Source organism: Coptis chinensis, chromosome 3 (assembly GCF_015680905.1).
Source record: "Coptis chinensis isolate HL-2020 chromosome 3, ASM1568090v1, whole genome shotgun sequence".
Taxonomy (NCBI): domain Eukaryota; kingdom Viridiplantae; phylum Streptophyta; class Magnoliopsida; order Ranunculales; family Ranunculaceae; genus Coptis; species Coptis chinensis.
In genome coordinates, this window is record NC_141458.1 from 28,536,269 (window position 1) to 28,548,266 (window position 11,998).

The 11,998-nt window shown below is 36.2% G+C and overlaps 1 pseudogene; it reads right to left on the reverse strand.

Moving 5' to 3' along the window:
* Positions 1–4,215: 4,215 nt before the first annotated feature.
* Positions 4,216–6,742, reverse strand: LOC147509007 (uncharacterized protein At1g76660-like; annotated as a pseudogene).
* Positions 6,743–11,998: the final 5,256 nt, after the last annotated feature.

Genomic DNA, 11,998 nt, shown 5'->3' on the forward strand with positions numbered 1-11,998 from the left:
ACGAAAAAAAAACTGATTAAAAGAAATTGCACACGCATTAGTTCAACACTTCGACAATTTTTTTCTTAAGACATTCATATGAATGTCACCATACTACGGCTCTGTTCCGTTCACTTCAATAGCTAAATACAAATTAACTATACTAGCAAGATGCACGTGCTATGCACGCGATGTCAAACAAAACGTAAAGATGAGTGTAAACATAATTTGGGTGAGCACACTTACAATTGACATTATGCCTGAGCAGATACACTGACATCCGTTTAAAATTTGAATTGAATGGAACTTCATGCCTATTTGATTTCCAGACATACGTAAGCAATAAACTTATAAGTATAGCTCCAAATCACATGTACTTTGAGCTGCTCATCCTAGCAAGTGCACGTTGCAAATGACAAAGATAAAAGATTAGTGCATCAAAAGCATCTATGTAATGTTATGCACTGAAACCAATATCCAAATCTTAGATAAATAGGTAATATGCAACCGTAGGTATTGAATTGGAAGAATGGGACATACCATCCAAAAGTTGAGTCATTTGGTTTGTTAATCAATCATCCAAAATAAAGTTACAATGGCATAGTATTTAATATGGAGTTACTCACATAGTCTTTTTTTTCGCTTGACTGCATGCTGGACAATAAATTAAAAGCTTTTTGGGCACGTTCGTTGAGCGTGAAGTCATGAACTGGTGAGGTGGTTTTGAGTAATTGTTTCTATTTGACTGAGGGAGTTGGCTTTGGTATTTCGCAACATTTGTTGACATGATGACATGTGATGGAGAACGTAGACATAACCAAAAATTTGAATATTTAAAGAAAATCTTCCTTGTATATCTCAAATACATAGTAGCAAATTAAAGAAAATGGTGATTTACATGGGTAAGAGAAAAAATGACAAAGATATACTGGCCAAAAGAGAAGGGAAGAAGCCGCATGAACTGCATACCGCTTCAAGCTGGCAAATGCTCCCAGCAAGTAATATGGCACTTGGAGTTGTGTTCTGCGGTAGAAGCACAAAATTATGTATTTGATCACCACAATCCAATATGTTAACTATTTTACTTGCCAAAGCAATAGCACCAATCCCAAATAGAAAAAGCACTAAGAGCCTTGCAACTGATATACAAATTGTTGTTTTTATTCCAAGTTTACAATCATTTGGCCATTCAGCAAGCATGTCTGTAAAAATTAGGATCACTGAAGGTATGATGCACCGCTCAAAATTTCTAGACTACATGTGAAGAAGGATAGAGGAGCATAGATCCTTTAGTGGTAACAGAGATGCTATAGGTGGGGGTTGAAGGATATGATGTATAGTCCAAACACGTTTTACGCTTGATTTAAACCTTCTAAAAGAGCCCACCAATGTTTTACACTATATCTTCTATACATGTTAAAAAGACAGCGAGTGCTTATTGGTGTGAAATAACGAAATGAAAGAAATACAGAAGAATAGTCCTTAAAAAGCTCTTATTCCAACTTAAGGTATCTCCACAAAACCCGGATACCACACAGGCATTGGTACACCTTAAAATGAGACGTTAGAGTAAACTGGTGGCTTTAGACTGCACCTGCATTGAAGATAGCAAAGGTATATAAAGAGAGCAAAACCATAATTAAATATCAAGGTCGAAATAATAACAAAAAATTGATTGATTATATATATCAAAAAAACAATTATGCTTACTTGCTGCTATTTTATTACATAGAATTTGATCATCGTGAATAGAAGTCGAAGTGGTCCTTGTTGTACTTGTACCATCCATATGAACATTTGTATGGGAATAGATGTGAACTTGTGTACTACCTATTCTTTGCCTTGTCTGTTTGCGCATATTTGAAAAGTGAGGACTCATAGCATCCACATGCCTTTTTTGCTGCAGCTTTCATTTTCGCTCAATCTTTTTTATGCATATGCTAGTTGTTCTTTGCTTAAGACCATTGCTTCTGGACAGACAACACATGACTACAAAAGTACAACAATAAGAGTTAATCTTTGTAAAATTAGTACTCATAGTAAATAATACTCATATGAACATTCTAAAAGTATTGTTCAACTTAAACGTTTAGGTATTGATTATGTTACCGTAAAACCTTAAAAGTACTATTCAACTTAAGTTATCACTCAAAGTCCACAAAAAGAAGTTAGCAGTAAACAACTTAACACCAAAAAGGCATTGCATTTACTAAAGAAAATATGTTCCCCCTTATACCGATGCCATTACACATAAAACTAATCATCAAATATCTCTGAACTGGTAAGTTTGGTTTTTAACCATGCTTTAGTACGACATAAACTGAGTTACTTATTTAACATTTTAACCATATCTGGAATTATTTACCAGTAGAGGGGGATTGACAAAGTCAAAAAAACAAAATCATTTTAAATCAATCAGGATGTCGAGGGATTTAAACTCCTCTTCTTGGTTCTGACAATTAGAAGAAGAGTGTTCACATTGTCATATAAAATGATAGACCAACATAGTTTAGTAAACAAATCATTCCACATACTGGGATTTCACTTTTTAGTTTCAAATCATTCCACACAAAGAGAAACTAATACAAACATTACAATATTATCCATAAAGAAAAGGATTTCAAAAGAAAAGAAAAAACACTGTTTTTAAGTAACGGGTGACCTTAGGCTACATATAGTTAAAAAGTTTGTAGTAAACAACAGAATGAGGAGATGAAGAAAACGAAACCACAGAAATATACTTACAGTAAGCATTGGCAAAAATGTGGCCTTTAGTTCACTTGAGATGCTGGCTGGCGATTCGAAACACAACAACCTCAGAACCGCAAAGTAGATGTTGTTCCAAAGTGTTGCCCGTGCAGTTTGGTCAAAGGCAACTTTGATAGGAACAACCCACCAATCCTGGAAGGGGAATAGAGCCTGCAAAGCAACAAAACCTGTGTCAGGCTTCCACTCAATTTCAATTAATAAGATAAAATTAAGGTATAATTAACGACTCTTACAAAATATCAAAAGATAATAATCACCTCACAGAACTGGTAATAATAATGAGAAAGAGATCCATGAAGAGAGAACCCAACAAGGCCTCGATCGAACATGCGTGGCCGATCAAAAAAATCAAAAGAGGTTTTCCTTCAACGCACTACAAATCAACAGAATATGAGAATAAAACTATGGAAATAGAAACTAAATGTATCAGAGAGCCTCAAAGAGTTACCTGCGCAATCCAATCTCCCAGAGAGTAGACTATGCCACTTATCATCATTTTAGCTAAAATAGGATTTTCTCTTAAAGCTTCTTCATAAGCAGTCCAGTTGTACAGTGGTGCATATCTTGTTGTCTCCGGAGAAAATATGATTTTTTTTTCATTTTGTTATTTTTACTGTTGGCAAAAGAAAGTGAGAGAGAGAGAGACGAAGATTGAGAGGGAGACGGAATGTGAAAGGACTATATGTATTTATGGTAATTAAAGACACGTAATTAATATTAAGTGGACAAATGGTACAATCAGGGAACCAAGAGCAACAGAGCCAAGGCTGTAGCGCATGAGCTGCTTTAGTGACGAAACCATTGGAAGATACGTAATTTCCTTCTTTAAAAAAAAATTCCAAAACATATCAGACTCATAGAGTACCCAAGGACTATTAAAATCAGTTTAGCTCAACCAACAAAACAATTCTTCAAAGGGGCTTTTGTATTTGAGAAAACAAACAAATCTTTTTCCAAACAAAATTTGAGTGAATAGTAAAGTTTGCGACCATATATTATTTACCATCGATCCCTATATAGTTTCTATCTAAGGTCACATAAAGCTAGGTTCTTATAGAAATTTACTTTGAATATGGAATTTTTTTTTTCTGATGAACGTTAAAACGGCTAAATAGCTTATTGAAACAAAACAGGACTAAAGTTAGTGTACCTCAGTTTTCCTATAATAGGAGTAAATGTCTTTAATGTATTCAACAACGGCAAGTGGATTATTCAATCACAATTTGTCTATATCAATAATGGGATCCGCAATACGCCCCTCCATTTCAACCTCCTCCTACAATAATCCCAAGAAGGTGTAAGATCATCGAGTTAAAATTTTTAAAAACTGTTTTCACGAGTGTCTTAGTTAATCAACAACATAGATAGTACATACAATCTCAACTTCTGTGAGTTTTGTGAACATCGGCAAAGGCAAGTCATTAGCTGCCTTATACTCATCCACATCTATGATAGTACAGTCTTCCGGTAGTATCGACAGTTTTGGTTTTTTAGCTTCCTGTAATACAAAACAATCTCATTAAAAGATTTTCATGACAGTCGATTGAGTTCTCTGCTCCATTGGAATGGCAATCTCTTTCAGTTGTAGCTCTCGCTATTGTTCTGTCTAATAAAAGCTCTGCTGTAGATTCTACTGATGCCAGATGATCCATTCCCATACGGTTGGTACCCACTTTTGCAGTTAACTCAAACGATACCCTGTGACCAATGACAATGTCATCATTTTGGGACCCATTGTCTGAGTTTGCAAGTGATGCAACCTCCGAAATCTGATTCTCCAGATGGAAATTGTCTCCGGAAGGTGGTGTCACGGGATCTGGTGTTATGGAACCAGAACCTTGATGTGGCCCCCAATTGCATGTAGAGAACCCATCAATACTCCGAGCTTAGGAGGTTCTCCGATCGAAACTTCGAGAAAAAGATGTCGCTAAAGTGAACTCATTATCCGGGAAAGGAGAAGAAGTGCCCGAATTAGAGATCACTAAACCGGGTGATAAGGTGGCCAACCGGGCTTCCCGGATACAGATAATAGGACTGGAATTCATAGTGAGAAGGTGGAAATTTCGACCGGCTACACTATTTCTGCAATTTGCATCCGGCCGAGGATGTTAGTAGTCGAGCAAATGGCACCTCCGGTGACGAAGGTGTTGTCCGATGCAAAGGTTCCGGAGGGGAGTAAAGGGAGCAGTGGATGGTTGAGTGGTGAAGGTTGAGAAAACAGGTGGAGAAACTAACTGGTCTCATGCGCATAAGGCCCAATGGCAAAGATGGAATTGGGACCGGGGAATAGACATTTGCAGATAGAGAAGTGAAGGATAAGAATCCTGGCGGGTGTCCGGGTAGTAGACGGGGGTTATTTGAAGGAATGAAGCAGGGGAAGAGGGAGGAGGAGCGGCGAAGGGTAATACAACAAGGGCGGATGGGCTGAATTTCGGTGGAAGCCCCAGCCAGGTTCGACATTAATCGCAGTTCAGTGGACTAAGGCATAATGGCCAATTCGCTTCCTATTTCTATGAGATCCAAAACACAAATACCCACTCCAGGGAATCCCCCATCTTCTTTTCTGCAATGTGCCCCAGTACGTACAGTTACATATGTAAGCTTGTAAAGAGAAATTTCAGTAAGCTAGCACATACTTTCTGTAGATATATAAATCTTGAAAATGAATATTTAAAAAAAATAAAGAAAAGAGATATCAAGAAAAGGTAGACTTGCACCAAATCATCCAAAGAAAGGTTAAAGTTGAAGCAAGTAACGAAATGAAGGCTGAATCCTACACCCCCGTGCTAGCCACATGCAAGAAACTAATAAGTCTAGTAACAATTTATATTTACAGTAACAAAACGGGGCAGATCAAAAGCATATAAAATTGAGCATGCTGAACGACCTCAACGGCAGAATTTAGTTCTCAAAGTCGAGAACGCAGACAACAACAATCATATTCCATGGCCAGAAAAAATAATTTTCAAGTAAGAAATAAGAAGTGAATGGCCAAATCAAATAGAAAACTTGAAAAATATTTCATTATATAATTCAAAGACAAAAAGTCCGAAAAAACAATAATGGAACCAAACCTGGGGGTGCTACAAAGTGGCAACGACTCCATAACAGGTTTTTTCTAGAAGTCTCAATTGAAGATAGTATGTACGTATACCAATACAATATGAAGTATTAATGGCTTCAGCTAGATAGTTATCCAATTACTTGGTTCACTCATATGGGGATTTTTGATGGGTTCCTTCCTCCCATGTCGGCGACCACGCTTAGAAACCACCACGATAACGCTGAAATTTTGATGAAGTCCTTCTTTAGTTCTCTTCGATCTAACAGGAATTGGAGGCATAAAACAAAGAATGAGTTTATGAAGAAAGGAGGGGAAGTTGAAAGAACTAAATTTTTTGGGTTAATCATAAAACAAAGAATGAGTTCATGAAGAAAGGAGGGGAAGTTGAAAGAACTAAATTTTTTGGGCTGTTTTTAAGACCCGGTATTAATGGTATTTAAGTGGGTATTAATGGTAAGACCACCCGCGTACATTTCGATATAAGCGTGGATTTGGTTTTCGACCTGAATTTACATAAAACTCCTTTGTGAGTGTGTTGTAACTGAAGGGTATAAATAGAAATAAAAATTTAAATGATGAAATAGTCCTTTTTAAAGACATTGAATAATTTTTCTTTATATTTAATTAGGGATATTTGGTGGTAGTAAAAAGGCTGGTCTAATTTAAAAGGCCAGGTTAATTATGATGTACTTTACTAATAGAGATATAGTCACATAAAATTAAATTACTGGTTTATGAAGACTATGTAAATCCCATATATATATTCACCAAGCAACCAGTATCAAATAGATACATATTACAATTACTAAGTTCATTTATCCTTTTACTTTGAAGTTACTTCAGGTTCTCCCATGAAATCAATAGTAATTTTTATTTAATTTCGTGATAGCTAGCTATATTTGCAATTTTTCTAGAATTGCTTACTTGCATGTTTTTTGAAATTATCTAATTTTTTCTCTGATTTATTTTTTGTGCACCATCTCTACTACTAGTATATCTATAATGATCGTGGCCTCTTAAATTCATCCGGGTCTTTTTCTGACGCATAATACCCTTGATGAATAATAAAAGTAGATGCCTAGCTATTTATTAATGAGGACTACTTTGTCTTTTTATGTGTTTATAAATTTTCAGTACCAATATTGTCCTTAAATAAAATAATTGCTTAACACCTTTAAATAGGGCCAATCAGTCTTTTCATGTGGGAGTATATTAGAAAACCAAATCCACGCCATTCTCATTTGTACGCATTACTATTAATGTCATTTAATTAGCAATAATTGCATTATTTAATAAGAGGTTCAGAAATGGAAAAGTCTAATTAGAGAATAAGAACCGATTCTTTTCCATATTTGAAGCACAGGAGATTGAAGGTCCTTTGGTAATTGCTGGTTCTTCTTCCTCTAAATCACTCGATCTCTTATATGAACCATCTGAATCTCCATCTCCCAACTTCTTTATGCCATTAGATTTCTTCTCTTTCTGTCATGGCCATCGAAGGAGAATTTTCAAACGCCTTGCAGCGTTGTTCATAGAACTTGGCATTTTACTACTAGAGGAGGCATATTTGCTATTTATGGAGTCAGAGTGACTCATGTCGCCGAGCATGAACTCAACCCGGCACTTCCTTGATCACCACATGCTTCGATGTCTCGATACCATAATACAAGAATATTTATGAGTCGGGGATCCCGAAGGAAGTCCTGTGGATCGCCTTCCAATCCCCCGCATTTTAAGATGAGAAACAAGAGCACTCCTCGCCATATATTCTTGACAATTGGAGATTCCTCCGGCTGAAATGATTTGTTTAATCAGAATTTCGATGAGGCAGATCGCGGATTACCGGGCGGAGGAGATCAAGTGGTGTAAGGCCATTAATATCACGGATGTTGGATCAATAGATGGAACGGTCATGAGGAGCTCCACCAGATTAGAGAGAATATTCCCCGAACTGCCATATGAAGAGCAATTCTGCCTTCATTGTTCCTAACATTGATGACATTTTGCATGTTCACAATCTTTCCACAGAGCAACCGCTTCATGAGCTCAATTTGTCGATCCAACTGCGGAAGCCGGATGTTACGAAACCAGCCACGACCATATGGAGGAAAGTGTCCCCCGAACTGTTTGTTAGAAGCGGTGGATGAGGGTAAAGCAACAATCTTTACTAATTGGACATGAGGACTGGGTATATTCGGTCTGCAATGGCAGCCTCCATCCGGTTTATCTGGCTGAAGGGAGTGATGTCTATCAACCTTATTCAATCTTATCTGCTTCTATGGATAAGACCATGATGATTTGGCAACCTGAAAAACCACGTGTATCCGGATGAATGTGGTTTTGTTGGTGAATTGAGCCATTGTGCTTTAGGGTTTTATGGTGGCCATTGGAGCCCCGGGTGGAGATTCAATTCTAGCTCATGGGTATGGTGGATCTTTCCATCTTTGGAGAAATGTCGGAGTGGACTTTGACAATTGGCAACTACAAAAGGTTCCTTCAGTCATTATGCAGCCGTGGACGGATATTACTTGGTCTCTCGCAGCGGTGATTATGTGCTATCGGTCGGTCATGACCGTAAAATATACTCTATTTATATCGCTTTCGGAATCATCAACATGTTATCCTGAATAAATGTTTCGCTATTGGTTAATCCTTCATTTGTTCTATAATTGGCTTGGTTGAAAATGGTTCTTGTGGAAAAATGAAAATTTGTTCAATCAAATGAGTTTACTTGTAATAATTTATTGAAGCTATCAAACACCGCTTGAACTGGTTTTGGAATTGTCTAACACTACATATTTCTGCTATGTATGCTTAAACCGAGTTCATTAATCATGCTTTATTCTCGACATTCTTAACAAATATTATGTTGTAATTTAGACTTCCGAATATTTGCTCCATGGAAAGATGAAGTCCGCTCAAGATAAATATTTTTTCGACTTAAGTGTGCATGCACCTTTTTGTAAAAGTTTGAAGGTTTCCATGCAAACTTCGGAACAAAACTAAATCAAGGTAATCTGGAGTTTGGATTGAACATATCTTCCCTTTTTAAAGCTTATATTGGTGTCTAACGCGATAAGATTCTTTAAATTGAATAATCGGAGCTAAACTTCCATCGATCGGGTTAGGCACATGGCAAGTCAACTCGGTGTCGTTGGTAACGCCATCCTTTGTTACCATCAAGGTATTTTTTTTAAATATTTTGTTGCTTGGCGTGGTCGATGTAACTTAGCTTGAAAGACTGTTTTTTTTTCTCTTTCAAAGCGGTGGCTATCGACATATAGATTGTGCTCAAGCTTATAACAATGAGAAGGAGGTAATGATTTCGCTCTTCACATTACGAATTTTATACTCTCTCAAACCGATAGGTTTTCCAATATATCTACCTTACTTTCTTACACTATATAAACACATGCTACTCCAAAACAAAAGTCAAGACTTGGTCCACATTATATTTGTGATATGTAAAGTGGAATTGATGTTCCTTCGGGTTCCTTCAGTCCATAGTTTGCTAGGAAGGGGTATTTTTCGATATAATCTTTTCTTTGGTCTTTAATTTCCCCTTTAAATCGAAAAGACCTGCCTTTATCTCCTTCATATTATATTAGCAAAACTCCACATTGTCAAACATTTCTATTGGGTGGCCCTGATGTGGTTTTCTTTTGAATTTCCCCGCTTTTTGTACTCATAGCCAAACTTGCCTTATGAATATGGTTTTGTTTCTGAATTTGGTGTTTTCTTATTATTACAACTATGCACGGTCGATACAAACTCAAGAAGACATCCCAAGAATACTCAACCTGCTCAAGAAGACATCGAAGAATACTCAACTACTGTTTATGAAAGCAAGTAGCACTTATTATGGTCGTCTTTGTCTTATCTTGACTTCTTCTCTATTGGTGTTTAGGTAATTGTAAAGATTATAGCACATAACTTGGTTAATTAATTGTATTATGTGGTAAGGCCAATTTGCCTATCTTTTGTTTGTTCTTTATTAATATCTCACTATTTTCATTGTCGTATTTCAACTTAATATCATTATTCATCACGCAAATTTGTTATAGAAACTCTATTCAATTTGCAGACTGATTTTGTTATGGAATTTGCACCTTTACTTACAAACCTTCTTCATTATCATGACTCAAAGGCAATGTTGCCTATATCCAAGCTTCAAAGTTCAAGTCATCATTTTTATTCTTTGTCTTATGATGTGTAACATTTTGCAGTCTTTGGAGCATGCTTACATTTTGTTTGGCTCAAATAACTGAGGCACTTGCATCATCACCTGAGAAATTAGATGAACTCTGCAATCTCGGTCTGGTTGAGCAAGCTGCCTATTTGGTTTACAATCACTAATTCAGGAGGTGGTCAGGCATCTCTCAGCAGCCCTACATACACGGTATATGCAAATTCAAATATTTGTATTAATTACTCAATTAGTAGACATTGTGCGACGCTCTTCGGTCTGCAGTTGCCAAAATAGTTAGACGCTTAATTTCATATATATTTTCTAGGTTTCATCACTCACGTACAACTATTTAAAGAATAACATACTTATCTTGGGTTCATGACAATATTGGTTGATTTTTCATTTTGCTTCTTTTTGAATGCACGCATTCTTTCTCGTGAAATTTGTCACCGTAGGCTAAATCAAGATTCAATTACTTTGTATAAATATCTTTAATGGATGGATCACAAGTTCTCCTTGAAGTGACATGAACACTTTCAAGGATATATGTATATACCCTACTGACGATTAAGAAGAGAAGTGGTGGTGAAGGGTATATTATCATTGGTTCCCTTAACTCCTTGATTTATTGCTCAAGTTGTGGCTACGATAGAAAATTAGATAAGAGTATGACTATATATCTTCCCAGCTCTATAAATCATATCATTTTCGACCAACTATAGTTGTAACTTATTATTTACGTTGATATCAAAGTTGGTGGAATTGTTTTATCTATAGGTGTCAATGTTTGACATAGCACACCGGTTTTGCATGCCTGGCCCTGTGAGAAGGATAGTATTTCACAAACCATTGAGAGTAGCAAGGTTATTATTGAATGCTATTTCCGTTATTAGGATTCTATTTCGGTTTTTTGCAAGACTATTATTATTGAATATGACATGGGGAATGTTCTAAACACAAAAGATCCAACTTTGCGAGATCTTAACATGCTAAAAGAACTCCCTGGTTTGGCCATTGTTGGTGCACTTAGTAGCGTCAATAATTTTGCTCCACGAGTAGTATGTTCATTAGTTATCATTGTAATTTGGAAATTTGTTGAGGTTTGAACAACATATCAAGAACTTAAAATTTTAAGATTTGGAACCTAATAAAGGAATAAAATCAGTGACGGAGTGCAACATATGTTTTTTCTTGCTATCTATGTTTAGGTATATATTTCACGTGCCATTTGGTAAATTTTTCTTTAGCTTTTCTTCTCTTTCAATCATGTTTTCGATTCATGCATTTTTTGTCTCAAGAGCCACACGAAAGGTATAACGTGTGCCCATTGTACCTAAGCATGCCTGCCTGTGCATAATGACTTGCCCCCATTGGTTGAACCATTTCCAAATATTTGGAAAGATATCGTTGACGCCCATTCAAAGGTTAAGCTCTTTTCTGTCACTTACATTTATCGTCGCTTAATTACATTACATTTGTAGCTGCTCAGGCTTTATAATATTTCATGCAGATCACTATGTCAAGCCTATAATGCGACGATGCCCCTCTTTTCTGTTTATTCAAAAATCAATATCGATGATGTTGTTATCACTGATCCTACAAAAATGTATCCAAAATGTGCTTCTTAGAAATGCTTATGAAAAGTTTTTGACTTCTTATTTGTTACTGATCTTAGATCTTTGATCTTGATAACAAATGAATTGTCTTTTTCTAATTTCTACCGTGCTAGGCTTAAAATTAATAATCAACAGTATTCAGATTCTTACTTTTGCAAGGTTCGTTTTTTTCTTGGGTAATAACTAATAACCAATATAAAGTATGTGTGGATTCTATTGATTAATTTATCCTGAAGTGCATGGTGGCAAATTCCATATCCTATATTTGGTTGTCTATTACTCTTTTTTTTTTGGGCGAAGTCAACAATTTTAATTTTATAAATAAAAGGGGGGTGGGGACTGTGGAAGTATGAAGTTTGGGGAATTGACGTGCTTTATACC